The following is a 19,223-nucleotide window of genomic DNA, read 5'->3' on the forward strand; positions in this document are numbered from 1 at the left end:
AATTAAGACAAAATCAAAGGAAGATTGAGAAGGGGAATACAGATAATCTGGGCAATATTGCTATGACAACACTAGATTAAATGTGTATTAAAACAAACAAGCTATGTGTATTAGATTTTTAGTTTTGTGTATAATCTCCATTTTCTGACCTTCGTATATGAAAGAATGAGCAAAGCATCTATTAAGCTCTTACTATGTGCAAAGCATGGGTATGGAGATCTGAACGTATGGAAATGATGTTGATGACTTCGAGTTCATGATAAAAAAAATGTTAAGAGTCAATCAATCAATAAATCAACAAACTTTTATTTAACACCTACTATATGTTAGAACTGTGCTAAATGTTAGGGGCACAAAGAAAAAAGGAAACAATCACTGTTTTCAAAGAGCTGAAATCTTGGAAGGTAATATAACATGTGCCCAGGAAGTAAATACAGGATATATGTACAATAATTTGAGTGTGGAAACACTACCGACCTAGGGTATCAGAAAAGACCTTTCCAAATTTCCAAATGTCCTAGAGTGCATTAGGACTAGTGTTAAATTCTGAGGGAATTTAGAGTTGGAGGCTGTTCCAACTTCTTGTTCATATAGCTTTGGATAGAGGTTTTCATTATGAATAAACAGGAAAGATTTGAATCCTCAAATCTGAGGTATTTTATTTTTGAGCATTCAAAAAGTATGATTATTTGGAAGGAAGTATTTAGAGCCATTTGTAAACTGCTACAATATAGAATTTTCATTTCCTGTTTCAAACATCATCTATAAGCAAATAACATCACCCTCCCTTCCCTAGCCCCAGTGTAATTCAAATTGAGAGGAAATAACAATAGGAGTCATTTCTAAAAATGTGTCAATCAGACAACTGGTTTATTAGAACAAGATCAAAATCAATACAAAACTGAATAGGAAGATATGGCAGTTAAAACAACTTTAACCTGACCTATTTAAACATGCTATTGACACGGAAAAATAGGAAAGAGATAAAATGACAGACAAAGACACGACTTATTACTGTTTATTAAGAGAATAAATCAGTCACAACAAGCAAACTCTTGATCATCTTGCCAAGCAGTAAAAATTAGTAGTCAAGGGCAATACCTGTTTGGAATATGACATCCTTTTAAATGATTTTACAAAGGAGAATAGGAGATTATAAACAGCATGGCTTCATAAAACAGCAAAAAGCTATGGAGTGATAAACAAGTTTAACAAAAGTTTGGGAAGTGGAATGACTAAAATAAATCACACCAATGGCATTTAAAGATGAAAGTGGAAGGAGGACAAAAAACAGATGGAAAAAATGGGGGAAAATCTGTCAAGATTTCCATAATAAACTCTGTGGAGTTACCACATTTAGAATCTATTATCTTTGTCCTCAATGTGCTGTTGGAGGAATAGAAATGGCGTTAATGAAACAAAGATGAGAAGAGCAGATATATTAAACAAAGTATACATAGAAGAGGACCATACTAAAGACAACAATTTTGAGGTTACCTAGAAATCAATTATCTATGTATCTAATCAATGGAAGGATGCAAAAAGCATGGGGGGAAAATCAAACTTCATTATTACAAAGACAGAGAGAAAGAGAGTGAGCAAGAGAATATCAAAAGCTAGCTACTTTTCTATCTTTACCAACCAATCAACAGACATTTATTAACCAAATAAATTTTTATGAAGATAATTTATGTGTGTATATCAAGAGCATCTTTAATGAAGGTATGAGAAAGGAACTTACAAGCTTTAAAAAATTATATTCTATAGAAGACTTGACTGAAAGGTATATTGAATGTAAGCTCCCGTAGCACTTATGGTTTGTTAACTATAAAAAAAGCAAACCACCACCTTAAAGGTTCTTCTCCAAAAGTATGCATATGTATATGTAAAAATGCACATATAAAATGCATTTGTAAAAATTATAAAAGTTTCTTTGAAATATATAACAGAAACAACTTTGATACTCCTCTTATTATTAAAATCAATCAAGGTATAAAATGGTGAGACATGTGCTTGGTGTTCATTAATAATATGTAGCAGAGTCCAAAAGGAAGAGAGATTCCTATTAATGATGAGGTCCTTCAGACACTCTTGTTTGCACGTGACATTGGGTTGTTTGATTCAAGCCCTGGAACATTGCAGAGCCAACTAAATGACATATAGGACCCTTCAAAAAATGTTGGCTTAAGTATTCACACAAGGAAAAATGAAGTAGACAAACAAACATTACTGTCCAGATTATGATATACAGTTGTGTAGGCAACTGATAGAGGTATTCAATTAGTACATAAGACACTGTGCTGGATCCAGAATTGAAGAGGAAGAAAAAAATTAACCTTTGAAAAAACTATACACTGCTCTTAGTGACCTCTAAGTTCTCCCTAAACAACTAATCACATTCAAGTGATATTATGTGGTTGCAAAACATGCACTGTAATCTTCTAAGAGCTAAAATTGTCTCCAAATCTATTCTCTGTAAAATTTACAAAAAATCTTCCTAATGTGGAGATCTGATATCAATGCCCTGCTCAAAAACTGCCAATGACTCCTCCTTTTCCATTTAATAAAATCCAAACTCCTTAGCCTAACACTAAATATATTCTTCCTGGAAAGTATTCTGGCAGAAAATAGGTTCAGACCAATATCTCACACTGTTACCAAGACAAGTGCCAAATGGGCACACATTTATCATATGTAAAGGATGATATCATAAAGCAAATTAGTGGCACATGGGAGAAATTAACTGCCAAGTCTATGAATAGAGAAAGAACTCATGACCAAAAAAGAGATGAAGGTTCACAGGAGGTAAAATGAAAAATTTTTGATTACATAACATTTTAAAAAAAGCTTTCTAGCTTTTGCACAAGCCCAACAAATACAGCTAAAATTAGAGGAGGAGCAGGAAACTGGGAAAAATCTTTGCAGCAAGTTTTTCTGGCAAAGGTATTAGTTCTAAGATATGTAGGAAACTGAATCAAATTCATAAGAATAAGAGCCATTCCCCAATTGATAAATAATCAAAGTATGTAGACTATTTTCAGAGGAAGAAATCTAAGTTATCAATAACCATATTTTTTAAATGCTCTTATTAATAATTAGAGAAATGCGAATTAAAATAACTGAGGTACCTCCTCATACTCATCAGGCTGGCAAAGTTGATAAAAAGAGAAAATGAAAAATGTTGGAAGGGCTGTGGGGAAACATACATTAACGTACTGTTGGTAGAGCTGTGAGCTGGTCCAGCCATTCTGGAAAGCAATTTAAAACTATGCTCAAAAAGCTATGAACTCAGAGTGTGGACTGAAAGAAAAAAAAATTTTAACCTGGCTAATGCAGAAATTTGTTTTGCTTGACTATATACATATTTGTAAAACTTTTGTTTTGTTTTGTTTTTCTTATTTTCCCAATGAGTGGGGGAGGTTGAGGTAGGAGAGAGAGAATTTGGAAGTTAAAATAAAATTAGATTTTTAAAAATGTCTTCCATAATCTTGCTACAATCTACAATACTTTTCTAATTTTACTTTGGTACATTCCTTTACATACTTAGTGTTTGTTGTCTAGCTCTATCCTACTTCTATTTGTATAGGCTATCCTTCATACCTGGGGTAATTCCTTCCATTATTTGTTGAAATCTTTCTTTTCCTTCAAGTTCCAGACCAGTTACCACTATATAACACCTTCCTTGTTTCCTGTCATTGAAAGTGATTTCTTTTTCTCAAATTTCTTTTAGCACTTTGTATGAACTCTCCTTTGCCCACATCACATTATACCTTGTGTCTATTCTGCATTTAACATTTAGCATAGTGTCTTGCACCTAGAGGTGCTTAATGTTAGCTGACTAACTGATTGAATCATGATTTGCCTATATGTCTTAACCCTCTGTCCAGTTGTAAGGACTGGTATTGCATCTTCCTCATGCTAAATAGCTATCAAATTAATGTCTAAATATAAATATGGATATATACATATATAGCTGATCAGTAAATTCTTTGCATTACAAGTTTGTAGGTATGAATACACTTTAATTTCTGGGAACTTGGAAGAACAAATTGCTATACTGGCATGGGGACAAGAGAGTAGCATTTGGTTCTCCATAGTGCTTTCATTCATGGTAATTTTCATTTCCTTGGAATCTACTGTTCCCCTCTCCCAACCCTTCAAAAGAAAAAGAAGGAGGAGAAGAATTGAAGGAAAACAAGATGAATACAGATAGTTAGAAAGTTAATTAATGTTTATGATTTCAAGGGTATGAAAACCTCTTTCTGAAGGATGTTTGTAAAAATCAGAAAGCAATTACTACTCTAGTATCTACAGTAAGTCTATCCTGTGTGTCTATGCTGATCATATATCAGAAGAAATAAGCAAAGAAGGAACAATGGATTTGGATTCATAGGGTCTGGGTTCAAATCTTCCACTTGGCAATTTATTCATGTGGCCTTGGACATATTTCTCCTTTCTGGGCTTCAGTTTTTCTCCTACAAAAACTATTTATGTTTCAAAAATACAGATTAAATTTGCTTTCATGACTTCTGGAATAAAGGAGTAAGAGGAAGCAGGGGAGCAACAACCTCCAAAGGAATAGGAGCTTGGGACAGTAGCCCCTGTGCCCCAAAAGCAGAGTTCAATTTAAAAAAATGAACAAAACCCAAAAAAGAGCCCTGACCATAGGAAGCTACTATGGTGACAGGGAAGATCAAAACACAAACTCGGAAGAGGACAACAATGTAAAAATACCTATATGTGAAGCCTCAAAGGGGAATATGAATTGGTCTCAACCCCAAAAAATTCTCTTGGAAGCTCAAAAAGGATTTTAAAAATCAAGTAAAAGAAGTAGAAGAAAAATTGGGAAAAGAAATGGGAGTTATACAGGAGAATTATGAAAAAAGAGTCAACAGCTTAGAAAAGGAAGCACAAAAATTGATTGAAGAAAACAACTCCTTGAAAAGTAGAATTGGCCAAATGGAAAAGCTAATTGAAGAAAATAATTACTTAAAAACTAGAATTGGGTAAGCATAAGCTAATGACTCTATGAAAGACATCAAGAATCAGTCAAGCAAAATCAAAAGAATGGAAAAATAGAAGAAAATGTAAAACATTGGAAAATTGGAAAAACAACTGACCTGGAAAATAGACCCAGGAGATAATTTAAGAGTTATTGGACTACCTGAAAGCCATGATCAAAAAAAGAACTTTCTTTCAAGAAATTATCAAGGAAAACTGCCCTGATATCCTAGAACCAGAGGGTAAAATAGTTATTAAAAGAATCCACCAATCACCTACTGAAAAAGATCCCAAAATTAAAACTCCAAGGAATATTGTAGCCAAATTCCAGAACTATCAGGCCAAGGAGAATATACTGCAAGCAACCAGAAAGAAACAATTAAAATGTCAAGGAAGCTCTGTTAGTATTACAAAGGACTTAGTAGCTTCTACATTAAAGGATTGAAGAGTTTGGAATATGATATTCCAGAAGGCAAAGGAACTTGGATTACAACCAAGAATCAACTATCCAGCAAACTTGAACATAATCTTTCAGGGGAAAAGATCGATATCCAATGAAATAGGGTACTTTCAAACTTTCTTGACCAGAGCTAAACAGAAAATCTGATCTTCAAATCCAAACCTCAAGAGAAGCATAAAAAGGTAAACAGGAAAGAAAACAAACAAACAAACATGACATTCAGTAAGGTTTAACTGTTTACATCCCTACATGAGAATATGATACTTTTAACTCTTAATAACTATATTTCTATTAGGGTAGTGAGGAATATACTTAGACAGAAGATAATGGGTATAAGTTGACTTTGATATGACAATAAAAAATAATTATGGGATAAAAAAAGAATTGTACTGGGAAAAGACAAAAAGAGGAGGCAGAATGGGGTAAATTATATCACATGAGGAGGCATAAAAGAACTATTACAGTAGAGGGAAAGAAGGGAGAAGGTGAGCATTGTTTGAACTTTACTCTCATCAGATTTGGCTCAAAGAAGGAATAATATCCACGCTGAGGTAGGTTAAGAAACGTATCTTACCCTCTAGGGAAGTAGAAGGGGAAGGGGAAAAGAAAATGAGGAAGGGGGGAAGTGAAAGAAGGAAGGGCAGATTGAAGGAGGTAGTGGTCAGAAGCAAAACACTAATGAGGAGGGACGAGAAAGAGGAGAGCAAGAGAGAGAGAGGGGGGGAGAGAGAGAGAGAGAGAGAGAGAGAGAGAGAGAGAGAGAGAGAGAGAGAGAGAGAGAGAGAGAGAGAGAGAGAGAGAGAGAGAGAGAAGTATAAAGGAAGCAGGATGGAGGGAAATACACAGTTAGTAATCATAACTGTGAATGGTAATGGGTTGAACTCTCCCATAAAATAAACACTGATAGGAGAGTGGATTAAAAACCAGAATCCTACAAAATGTTATTTACAAGAAACATATTTGAAGCAGAGAATTACACATGGAGGAAAGGTAAAAGGCTGGAGAAGAATATATTATGCCTCACCTGAGTAGCAATCCTGATCTCAAACAAAGCAAAAGAAAAAATATATCTAATTAAAAGAGACAAGGAAGGAAACTACATCTTGCTAAAAGGACCATAGACAATGAAGTAATATCAATACTAAATATATATGTACCAAATGGTATAGCATCCAGATTCTTAAAGGAGAAAGTAAGTGAGTTACAGGGAGAAACAGATAGCAAAACTATACTAGTGAGGAACCTCAACTTCCTCCTCTAAGAACTAGATAAATCTAATCACAAAATAAACAAGAAAGAAGTTAAGGGGTAAATAGAATTTTAGAAAAGTTAGATATGATAGACCTCTAGAGAAAATTTGAATGGGGATAGAAAGGAATATACTTTTTTTCTCAGTGGTATATGGCATCTGCACAAAAACTGACCGTGTATTAGGGCATAAAAACTTCACAATCAAATGCAAAAAGGCTGAAATTTTAAATACACCCTTTTCAGATGATGATGCAACAAAAATTACATGTAACAAAGGGCCATGGAAAGATAGATTAAAAATTAATTGGAAACTAAACAATCTAATCCTAAAGAATGAGTGGGTCAAACAAGAAATGATAGAAACAATCAATAATTTTATCAAAGAAAATGTCAATAATGAGACAACATACCAAAATTTATGGGATTCAGCCAAAGGAGTACTTAAAGGGAGATTTTATATCTCTAAATGCTTACATGAATAAAACAGAGAAAGAGCTAATAAATGAATTGGACATGCAATTTTAAAAGCTACAAAAAGAACAAATTAAAAATCCCCAACTAAACACCATATTAGAAATTCTGAAAATTAAAGGATTAATAAAATTGAAAGAAAGAAAATTATTCAACTAACAAATAAAACTAAGAGATAATTTTATGAAAAAAAATTAAATGGATAAACCTTTGGTTAATTTGATTAACCAAAAAAAAAAAGAATAAAACATTAAGAATATCAAGGGAATTAATGAAAAAAAAAAAGAAAAGGAAAGTGGCCTAGCCCTACCAGATCTAAAACTATATTTTAAAGCAGCAATTATCAAAACTATTTGGTACTGGCTAAGACATGGTGTGGTGGATCAGTGGAATAGGTTAGGTACTCAAGACACAGTAATCAACGATTATAGTAATCTATGTTTGATAAATTCAAAGACTCTAGCTTCTGGAAGAAGAATTCACTAATTGACAAAAACTGCTGGGAAAACTGTGAAACAATATGGCAGAAACTAGGCATAGACCAACATCTCACATTGTATACCAAGATAAAGTCAAAATGGGTACATGATTTAGACATAAAGAGTGGTGCCATAAGCAAAATAGGAGAGCAAGGAATAATTTACCTCTCAGATCTCTGGAGAAGGGAAGAATTTATGATCAAATGAGACAGCAAATGTTATGAAATGGAAAATGGATGATTTTGATTACATTTAATTAAAAAGGTTGTGCACAACAAAACCAATGTAACCAAGACTAGAAGGAAAGCAGAAAGAGGGGAAACAATTTTTTATAGCCAATGTTTCTGAAAACGGCCTCATTTCTCAAATATATAGAGAACTGAATCAAATTTATAAGAATACAAGTCATTCCCCAATTGATAAATGGTCAAAAGATATGAACAAGCAGTTTCCAGATGAAGAAATTAAAGCTATCTATAGTCATATAAAAAATGATGTACTTGATTAGAGAAATGCAAATTAAAGCAACTCAGAGGTACCACCTCACACCTATCAGATTGGCTAATATGACAAAAAAGAAAAATGATAAATGCTGGAGAAGATGTAGAAAATTGGAACACTAACGCATTGTTGGTGGAGCTGTGAACTGATCCAGCCATTCTGGGGAGCAATTTGTAACTATGCCCAAAGGGCAATCAAACTGGATATACCCTTGATCCAGTAATACCACTAGTAGGTCTGTATCCCAAGAGATCATTAAAAAAAAGGAAAAGAGCCTACATGTACAAAAATATTTATAGCAGCTCTTTTTGTGGTGTCAAAGAATTGGAAATTGAGGGAATGCCCATCAACTGAGGAATAGCTGAACAAGTTGTGGCATGTGAATGTAATGGAATACTATTGTGCTATAAGAAATGATGGGCAGGCAGATTTCAGAAAAACCTGGAAAGACTTACATGAAGTGATGCTGAGTGAAGTGAGCAGAACCAGAACATTATATACAGTAACAGAAACATTGTATGATGATCAACTATAATTGACTTTAGCTCTTCTCAGCAATACAATGATCCAAGACAGTTCCAAAAAATTCATGACAGAAACATGCCATCCACATCCAGAGAAAAAACCTATGGAGTTTAAATGTAGATAGAAGCATATTGTTTTCACTTTTTTTTGTGGCTTGTGCCTTGTGTTCTGATTTTTCTTTCACAACATGACTAATGTGGAAATATGTTTACATGATTATACATGTATAACCTATATCAGATTGCTTGTAGTCTTGGGGAGGGGGGACAGGGGAGAGGGAGGAAGAAAACATTTGGAACTCAAAATGTTATAAAAAGTGAATGTTAAAAACTAGCTTTACGTGTAATTAGAAAAAGTAAAATACTATTTACAAAAATAAGAGTCTGAGAGTTAAAAAAAAATGTCTTTGGATATGGCCCCTTCTGCCTACTTCCATTTGTTTAAGGGAGACCTTTATTACTTCCTACATAGATTATTATAATACCTTTCTAGCTGAATGTCTGCTGCCATTCTCCTGTTTTAGCCTATATTCCACAACCTGCCCACATATTTTTGCTAAATATTAATGTCAAAATGGGGCAGCTAGGTAGCACAGTAGATAGAGTACCAGGCCTGGAATCAAGAAGACCTGAGTTCAAATCTTAAATCTGACTAGCTGTGTGACCCTGGGCAAGTCACTTACCACTGTTTACCTCAGTTTCCTCATCTGTAAAATGAGCTGGAGAGGAAATGTCAAACCACTCCAATATCTTTGCCAAGAAAACCCCAAAGAGAGGCAGACTGAAAAGCAGCAATATTAAAGGGAAAGGTTAAACATTCATTTCAGTATGGGTTATCAAAGGATTTAGAAATGGAAAAGACAGATAATTTAATAAAATTATTTCAATTTACAAAACAGCCAAGGTCCAGAAGTTAAATAACTTGCTTCTGATCACAAATAGCCAATAACATAATTGATACTAAAATCTAGGTCACTAAATCCGGTATTCCTTTTGCCACACAGCACTTAAGTTTCTCTTCTAGTTTTTTAGAACTAACCTCACTTGTGACAGGCTGAATCTGCTCTGGATCTACCCCCTTTCCCTTACTAACTCTCTTGTCTCCATCCTTCTGTCCTTTTCTGATAACTTCCATGATGCATGATTGTACAGCTAGACATTCACTAGCAAATCCCCAGTGTCTCCATCCCTGAGACAACTAAGTTGGGGAAGTGATCAAATATACCTTAGCAAGACCTTGCTTCCTTTCAGTAAAATCTATGGTCCTTACCTCAGTTGCCTGGGTAAGTAAGTGATGAAGGAACCAGGTATCCTCCAGGAAGAAACTAGAAAAGTGACCAAGACATTGATGTCCCTGGATACACCAAATCCAGACAAAAGTCTCTCAAAGGACCATTCTTGATTTCCTGCCTCCTTCTGTCATGGCCTGAAAACCATTGCACAGATGCCCTGATATACTTTTCAGTGACTTAAACCCGGTTAACTCTCATGTCCTGAGCTCCTCTATCCACATGTCTATTCCCTTGGGTGTCTAAAGCTCAATGCCTTCCCTTGTATGGAGTGTCATAATAAATTATTTCTCCCTTCTGAAACCCCCTTAACCACAGCCAAGTGATTTGAGTCACAAGACAAAGGTTCCCAGACAATGAGAGAAGTCTTCAGGATATGGAAGTTGTTATACAATAGTTTCTATTGATGAAATTTGACCTTTATGTTAACCAGTTTCTAGGGGAAGTAGGTGATGGCTGGGGTAACAAAGGTGGAGGTAATTATGGGACAAAAGCTTGACCTTTAGGCAAGTTTCTCCTGGATGTGGGTGGTGGGTGAAGTTTACGAGAAGAAACCACAAAAGGGAAATATTAAATCTAGCTTGGTTAAATCTTAGCAAAATACAGTTAAAATCAATTTTTAATTTTACAACCATCATAGATTATTAAAAATGTGTCCATTTTTGCCCATTCTATGTGACCTCAGGAGAAGTCAGGCCAAGATACTTCAAAATAATGGTTAATATTATGTACTAGGTTCCCAGTGACAGAAAAATTGTTAATATGTGACAGAAAATTGTGAATACTAAATGTAATAGTATCTGCCAAGTCCCTTAAATGATCCTAGTAATGTCAGAATTTTAGTAATGTCCTTACATTCCTACTCTTAAGATATTTACTCTTGATTAGGTTGAACTGAACCGTACCTTATGTTCCACATTTGGACCTTTTCTTGCAAGCAAAGCCAGCTTGAGCTAGACTAGCCCCAAAGTAGGCCCTGATGTCCTTATCCCTTTCCACTGTAATTCATGGCATGAAAGGCAAAATAGCCAGAATGCAGTGGTTTTCCTTGCTCAGATTACTGAGGGCAGCTGGCATCTCATGACCTGGTCTCATTACCTAATGTGACTCCTTTCCCCTTTTCTCCTAAAAGTATAAGAACTTTTTCCTGTGAGTCTGCTGAGGGGACATTCCTCCAGGGTGGTAGGCTTGCTACCCTGTTATCTCAATTAAAGATACTTTATTCTTTCACTTATGAGTTTGATTTATTTTAGGACCTGACACCAGAAATTAAATCAGAGACCTTGCATGTAATTATCCCTATTAAAAGGCTTTTAAGAAAGTTGGAAGACAAGGTCATAAAAACTGAGGTAAAAAATCTGTGTCTCATACAAGAATATTGCAGCAACTCAGGATGCCTTTATCCTCCAAGGGTTAGTATGATCATATGAAGTTGGGTGTTAAGGGGACATATGAAATTATCATAACTAAGAATCACGGCTAAGGCAAAAACTATGAGGAGCATTCAGAAAGAAGTTTTTGTTTCGGTTTTTCATTTTTACCTCCCTAGTTAATCATCATTAACTGCAGAAAAAATACTTGATAAAGCCCTTGAATTTTCTTCTATCCTCAAAGTTGCTCTGAGATAACAAGATAGATGAAAGTATAAGAAGAATAGTGACAAATGTTTATCTAAAGCAATTCATTAACAAATGTAGAGTCAGGTCCAATTCAAAAATTCCCACTTCATTAGTTTTAAACTCAGAATCGTATATTACTGACACGGATTGTGCAGAAATTTTCTTTTGCCCTCTAAACCCAAGAACTCTAATTTAAAGTTTCTTTGAATCTTTAATGATTCTATTCAGTAAAATGTATACATGACTGATGCAATTCACCTCTGTCTCCTGACTTCCCAGGCTTCCTTCCTTCAAGATTCAACTCAAATTCTATTTTGTGCAAATGGCTTTTCTGGGTCTTTTCACTCTACTCTCAATGATAGTGTCTTCACTGTCCATTACTCTCCATTTTCACTGTATATGTAGTTATTTGCATGCTGTCTAAACCACCAGAATGAGCTCTCCTGAGAACAGCAACCATGTTTTTGCCTTTCTTTATCTGCTTAGCACTCAGCACAGTATCTGACCCTTAGTAAACACCTAACAAATACTTATTGATTGACTATCAAATCTCAGTTCAAGTGTAGGAGGTGGAAGGTTAAAGGTAGTCAGACATGTTGATGAGCTGCTTACTTGAGAGATAACTAAGAGGCATTGCTTGATGTCGGGCCTTTCTACGTGCATTCAATAAAATCTGAAGTTAAAATTATCTATAAAAATGGTGGAGCAAAACTGTATTTTATGTATATTAATATGCAATTTCATTCATTTGATCAATCATTTTACAAATCATTGTTTTAATCGTTATATGCAAAGCACTAAACTAGTTTGAAAAGTGATAAAAAGATAATGAAGACAGTGTTTTCCTATCCTCTTGTACTAATATATCAGCTAACATAGGCAAGACCCATGGTTTGCAAACATTTTCATTGAACAGCCTTTCTTTGAAGGCATTTCTAAAGCCTAGCTCTTATATATCAGTCAATAGCATCAGCATGTGTTGGACAACTACATTTAAAGTAAAACTTTGGTCATGGGTAGAAGAGGCTGTGAATTCATTGAAAGCATAGAAATATGTTTTGAAAAACCAGTTGGAAAGATTCTAGTAAGGATCTACCCTCTTGGGAAGGAAAAGAGTATGGTTGGTATAACTGATCTCCACTCACGGAACATACCCACCTTTTTCAAATAAGGTATATTTTAGCTATTTTACTTTTACCTGCATATCAAATACTATGTTTTTTATTCTACTAAAAACTCATAAACTCATAATTGCAAGCAATTGAAATATTTTAAGTACAAATTGTATATGTAAAAGATGGTCCTCAACAACATGAAATAACAAGTTTGGTGCTTGGTAGTTACATGTAACTAATTGAGTGCCATTTAACCAGTTTTTAGAAATAAGAATTAAAAAAGTTTTAAAAGTATCTTCTATGTGCTGGATACTGTTCTACAGTTACAAAGGTGAAGAAGACATGGTTCCTAACCTCAAGGAGCTTAACATAAGCTATTAGAGCAAAGTTTTCTTTCTTTCTTCTTTTTAAAAATAACTAGCTTTTACTTAAATTTAGCATCTAAAGAGGTGCTAAATGGCACCAGATGGAATCAACATTTATGCTAGTACAGAAATGGAAATGGATTGAATTGGAAAAATAGCATGCCTCTCTTTCATTAGAGAAACACAGTATCTTTGAATATTACAATGGGATATCCATTTGTGTGTTCAAATCATGGTTAAGAATGTACAGCCTCTATGGAAAAGCAGATTAATTGAAGTAGTTGAGAATGGAGGGTTGACCACAATGCATTCAACTACTCTTTATTCCCAGCATACCTGGGAAGTAAAAATCAGAGAGAAAAGAATGAACAAAACAAACTATTTTTGGCCTTTCAACGTATATATAAAAAAAGATTTTGGGGAGGTACTTCACGCAGTATGAGAAAAATTGCCCATTTATAAGTGATCGTTTACATATCATGTCTGAAGTTCAAGTCTTTACAAGAATTTAAGAAAGTTGAGTGCCAACCATCCAAATGGTTTCCCCTGTGATGCTACTGTGCTCTTGGCATTCTCTGAAAACTCTCGGTACATCAATCATTTTGGCATACTTTCGTTGTAATTAAACTTTACCACAAGTATCACCAGTAGAATTCCTTCCCCTAAAAAGGATGGTATATGCTGAAAAGAAAGCCAACAACGATTGAAAGACAATTATATTTTCTTAGCCTTATCACATATGTTTGCTTTTCTTTGTATCCCTAGCATGGTTCCTGGCATATAGTGGGTACTTAATAAATGTTTGTTGATGTAATAGGGCCAGTGTAATAGAGAGAATTTGGGCCTTGGTCTCAGTAAGTTGGGTTCAGGTTCTGCCTCTAACTCAAATTAGCTATTTGATTACCATAAGTAAATCCTTAATACTTCAGAGTCACAAATAAATCTCTAATATTATATAGTCCCAGGCAAGATACCACTCTGTGTTCCTGATGTGGGAATTCTCTCAAGGAACAAAGTCATAGATCCATATTCTGTCCCCTTACAAAAAAATTATAATGGAATAGGGCTTCTGTAAATTTAGTTTATGTCTTCCATGATATCTTCAGCATTATCTGCCTCTCTCTAAAGCTAATTTGGAAACAGAGAAGTTACATGACCTTACACAAGTCACAAACTCTCTTGGACCTTCATACGTAAAATGAGTCTCATTACTTATATCACAGAATTATGGTTAGTTAAAGTGCTTTGTAAACTTTAAAGCACTACATAAATGTGAAGTTATTATTACTTTCTCTGCATAATCCTTAGCTATATATGTTCCTTCTTTCCATACCTTATTGCCAGACAACATAATCAATAAAACTGTTACATTCTTCCTTTTCCTGAACTAAGTACTTTTGGGTTATGCTTGGGCCAATAAATTGGACTTTGCCAAGAAGTTGCAGACAAGGCTACACAAAAGTTACTGAGAAGTCATTCCTTTACTGAGTTTCCCACACCTGACCCCTGCACATAAGAATAGCTGGTTACTCACCCAATCCTGGCTCATTTCAAAGAGAACTATTGGTTCAGCATAGCCTGGTTGCTATTTGTGGCCAAGACAAGACACTCCCTTGACCCAGTATCTCTGCCCCCTTCTCCAATCCCCACATCTTCCTATGGAATTATGCATATGCCAAGATTTTCCTTCATTATTTCAGCTCTTACATATGAATTACTTTCACCTCAACCTCAGCTTTTCATATAGAAATATCTATAATCCATATATTTTTCATGCCATGGAAGGCACTTTGAATTCAGAATCAGGAGGTCTGAGTTTGAACCTTTAATTTTGTTATTTGGTAGCTCTATGACTTGGACAAGTTATTTAACTACTCTAGGCCTGTTTTCTCATCTGTATAATGGAAGGGGCTGGAAGGGAATATTTTGACCTGTATGATGTATAAGTTTCCTTCTAACTCTAAGATTTCATGATTCTAGGTAAAACTAATTTTAAATCTATCAATTCTTTACTAGTTGCTAAGGAAAGTCTCTAGTTTGTCCATTCCTATACACCAGCGGTAGCTAGGTGTCATTTTGGATGGAGCTCTGGGCCTGGAGTCAGGGTGATTTCAACTGAAATCTGGTCTAATACTAGCTATGCAACCCTGGATTAAGTCACTTAAACTCTGAATCAGTTTCTTCAACTGTAAAATGAGAATAATAATTGAAATTTCCTCAAAGGGTTGTGGTATGGATCAAATGAGATAATAAATTGCTTAGCACAGTGCCTGGAACATAGTAGGCATTATATAAATACATATCCTTCTATTTTCTAGTTTTTTACCACCACAGAAAGTTACTATAAATATTTTTGTAAATATAAGACTTTTTTCTCTATCTTTGATCTTTTTGAGATAGATATAGACCTAGCATTGGTATAGTTGGTTAAAAAGATACCTTGAATCACTGTTCAGTGATTCCTAGGGGAGGAGTAATTTGAAATTTCCAGAATGGTTAGACCTATTAGTAATAGCTCTATCATTAATGTGCATCAATGTGACTGCTATCCCTCCAACACATTTTTTTGTTTTTCTGTCATTTTCGCCAGTCTGATTGCTATGAGGTACAAACTCAGAATTACTTTAACTCTCACTTCTTTAATCATTAGTGATTTGGAGCATTTTTTTTCACATGGAAAAACTTATATGAACTGATACAGAGTGAAGTAAGCAGAATTAGAAGAAGAATTTATACTGTAACATCAATATTATAAAAATGAGCACTTTTAGAAGACTTAAGAACCCTGATCAACTAAATGATGAGCCATGATTCTGGAGAACCAATAAAGAAGAATGCTAGCCATCTTATGACGAAGAGTAAAGGACTACATAATATGTAGAATAAGAAATTCATTTTTGGAGGTCAACAATGTGTTTCACTTGGCAGGGCTTGATTAACACAAAGATTCTGCATTTCTTTTATTTTTTTCAGTGGGGGGGTTGGTGGGAAGGATTTCTCATCTACCCCCACCCACTAGAAAAAAATAATCAGAGAGGGAAGGCATTAAAATTAAGGAACAACTCCAGTGTCTTTGGCTAGAACACCCCAAATGGGGTCACAAAGAGTTGGGCATGACTGAACAATGACCAAAAACCTGTAGAAGACAGAATTTTAATTGGGGCTTAAAGGAAGACAAGAAAGCCAGTAGGTGGATGAGGAGAAAGAAAGTTCCAGTTATGGAATGTTCATAGAAAAAATGTCAGGAGACCAGAGATAGAGAGATTGAGTGTCTTGTTTATGAAACAACAAGGAGGCTAGTGCCACTGGATGGAAGAATACATGTTGGGGAGTAAGATATTAGAAGACTGGAAAGGTAGGATGTGACTAGGTGTAACCCTGAGAACTTTTACTCCCACTGTAGAAAAAAGATTAAAGCTCAAGTTTCATCTTCTTGATTTTTCCATAAAAATGTAACTCTTGAATAAAACACCAGTATGTGAGTTAGCTATTCCTTTCATAAGAAATCAATAAGCAGAAATATAAACTTTAGCTTGAATTTAAAATTGTCACATATTGCCTCCTCAATCTAAATTTTATTCACAGCCAATCGCTATTTAACTATCTTGGTTGTATACTTACCCCAAATTCTGACAGGTTCAGAAGACAAAGAGGGTGGTACTGCTCTAGCCTCTAACAAAAACAATTTGCTTTTAGAGTGGGATGTTTTAAAGTAGGTTTGAACTTATCTTCCTTTTCACCCTTCTTGTACATTTACTAGCTAGAAGAGGGGAAAAAAAGCCCTAGGTGCTGATTCTAGCTATCTTTTTTCTCTTTCTTGTGGTTAATTGCAGTGTAAGAGTGTGTGCGTTTGTGTATGTGTGTGTGAATTAAAAGTAACTATCTAGTGGAAACAAACAGGATGCACATATATTGAGGGAATGGCTAAACAATTTATGGTATATGAAGGCGATAGTTTCAGAGAAGCTTAGGAAGACTTGGATGAACTGATGCAAAGTGAAGTGGGAAGAACCAGGAAAACATTTTATACAGTAACAATATTGTAAGGACAGCAACTCTGACAATACATATTTATAATAGACTTTTTTTTTTTGCCTTCCCAATGGGTGGAAACAGGGAGGAGAGAATTTGGAACTGAAAATAATATAAAATTTAAAAATAAAAGTAAATATCTTTGTCAGTGGAATGGGACAGTCAATGGACCCCCACCATTATAGAAGCAAGCTTCCAAAAATTGTAGTGGCTATACCTGGTATCACCCCACTCACCCCACGTTAAGTAGACTTTTTAAAAATAAGAATGAAAATTAATCTCAAACTAGACAACTACTGTTTTCAATGGAGTTAATCTCACTCCTCATCCTCACTTAATTAATTTATCATTACCATAGTCCCAAGTAGGAATCCCCACCTGAGACAAATTCAGTTGATGTTGGAGTAGTCAGGCAACTATCCCCTTAGAGGAACTGGGAGGGAGGGAAGAGGCCCATCACAGGCTAACAATCCAACTTAAGGTCAGTCCTGGTGAAAGGAAGGAGGGCAGATTGTGTCCTTTCTCTTATCTCTTAACTTTTAAAGTTAGAAACTTTGCCTAAAATATTGATGTGTATAGCAAAACCCTGGTCAACATGCCAGGGTTACATCTCAATTTGTTAGAAACACAAAAATAAGCACTGGACTACAGATTTAGAACTGAAAGGAACCTTAAAAGTTGTCTAGTCCAACCCTTCATTTTACAAGTGAAGAAATTGTGGTTAAAAGAGTTGCCCAAGATCACACTAGTTTTAAATGGTAGAGCAGGGCCTCCTTTTAATGAAGAAGGCCTTGAAACAGGTTTGTTTGATTGCTTTTTTAACAAAATCTTGGGTCAACTTGCTTTTCTTTCTTTGTTTTTCTAGGAAATATTTTGAACGAAGCAGAACAACTTTATAGAGATAGGTATGATGGCAATTTCTCAGTCCTCATCCTTGTTGACCTTTGGGTAGACTTTGATACTGTCAATCATCCTCTTATCTTAGATATTTTCATATCAGTAGGTTTCATAACAATGTTCTCTCTTGGATCTCCTCCTATAGGCCTGACACTTCTCAGTCTCTTTGCTAGATCTTCACCCAGGTTATACCCAGGAACCTTACGTGCCCCCCAAGTTTCTGTCCTTGGTCAGCTTTTCTTCTCCCTCTACTACCTAGCTTGGTTATCTCAGTATCTCACATATATTCAATTACCATCTTGATGCAAATGATTCTCAGATCTACTTATCCAGCCCTATACTCTCTGTCAAGTTGGTTCTTTGACCTCAATGCAATAAACTTAACTGATTAATTGGCTTTTTGCTTATTTTCCATCAGATTATATTGACAATTTATAAAGACTAAGAAGAGATTTTCCCTTTTTGAAATGATTTTAATGCCATCTTTAAAATTGTTTTAGTCATATCATTTGTTTTTATATTACCTTTTTGAATGTATCCCTTTCCCTAACTAAAGAATAAAAAAAAGAGAAAAAAACAGTTTGAGAAAACTAATCAACATATAAATCTTATAATAAACACTCTGTCTCAACCCATAGCTTGCTACCTTTACAAAAAAAAAAGAGGGGGGACATTTTCTCATTTCTTCTTCAGAAAGTAATTATTTTAAAAAAACATGAGAAATGTAGGATTGATTTCAAAAGTCTAAAAATCTATCACTGTGCTTCAGTTTTTACCTAAGATGATGGGGAAAAAAAAATGGATACCAAACAAAATACCGGCTGACATTCCAGTTGTTGAAAATTTATGCCCATAGAGTTGGAGACCTAATAAGCTGCAATCTGTCATTCTCCACAGGAGACAATACAAATAATATTTTGCCTTGTGACTTTACCTTATGCTTAATGGGTGAACTGAAAGCTGTGCCCATGTGGAAACTGAATCATTTTTAGCAGCAATATACATGTACTGTACCTATCTTAATAGCATATAATCTACCAAGCCTAACCATGTGCAATGAGCAGAATAAAAAAGACATGAAACATCCTAGTTCACTATTTATAATTCATTGTTCTTACAGATTTATCAGTTTTACATATTTTTGTTGTTCATTCCCTTGGCTGATAATGAAATATGTAAAAATGTACTTAAGGAAAAATGGTAGTGCTACATTTCTGCC

At 34.8% G+C, this 19,223-nt stretch overlaps 1 protein-coding gene across 2 annotated transcripts in view; it reads right to left on the reverse strand.

Moving 5' to 3' along the window:
• Nucleotides 1-19,223, reverse strand: part of SLC39A10 (solute carrier family 39 member 10) — a 143,390-nt gene that overhangs the window by 61,115 nt on the left and 63,052 nt on the right. Inside the window, exon 1 of one of the 2 annotated variants that reach the window (XM_078146918.1) lies at nt 9,958-10,089. The exons of the other annotated variant lie outside the window; for it this stretch is intronic. The gene's annotated coding sequence lies outside the window, so the exon portion shown is untranslated. Of the gene's footprint in view, nt 1-9,957; nt 10,090-19,223 lie in introns of those variants that run through there. 2 annotated transcript variants of the gene reach the window in all.

The sequence above is a fragment of the Phascolarctos cinereus genome, unplaced genomic scaffold (assembly GCF_003287225.1).
Source record: "Phascolarctos cinereus isolate Bilbo 61053 unplaced genomic scaffold, phaCin_HiC Scaffold_726;HRSCAF=1367, whole genome shotgun sequence".
In the NCBI taxonomy this organism is placed as follows: Eukaryota; Metazoa; Chordata; class Mammalia; order Diprotodontia; family Phascolarctidae; genus Phascolarctos; species Phascolarctos cinereus.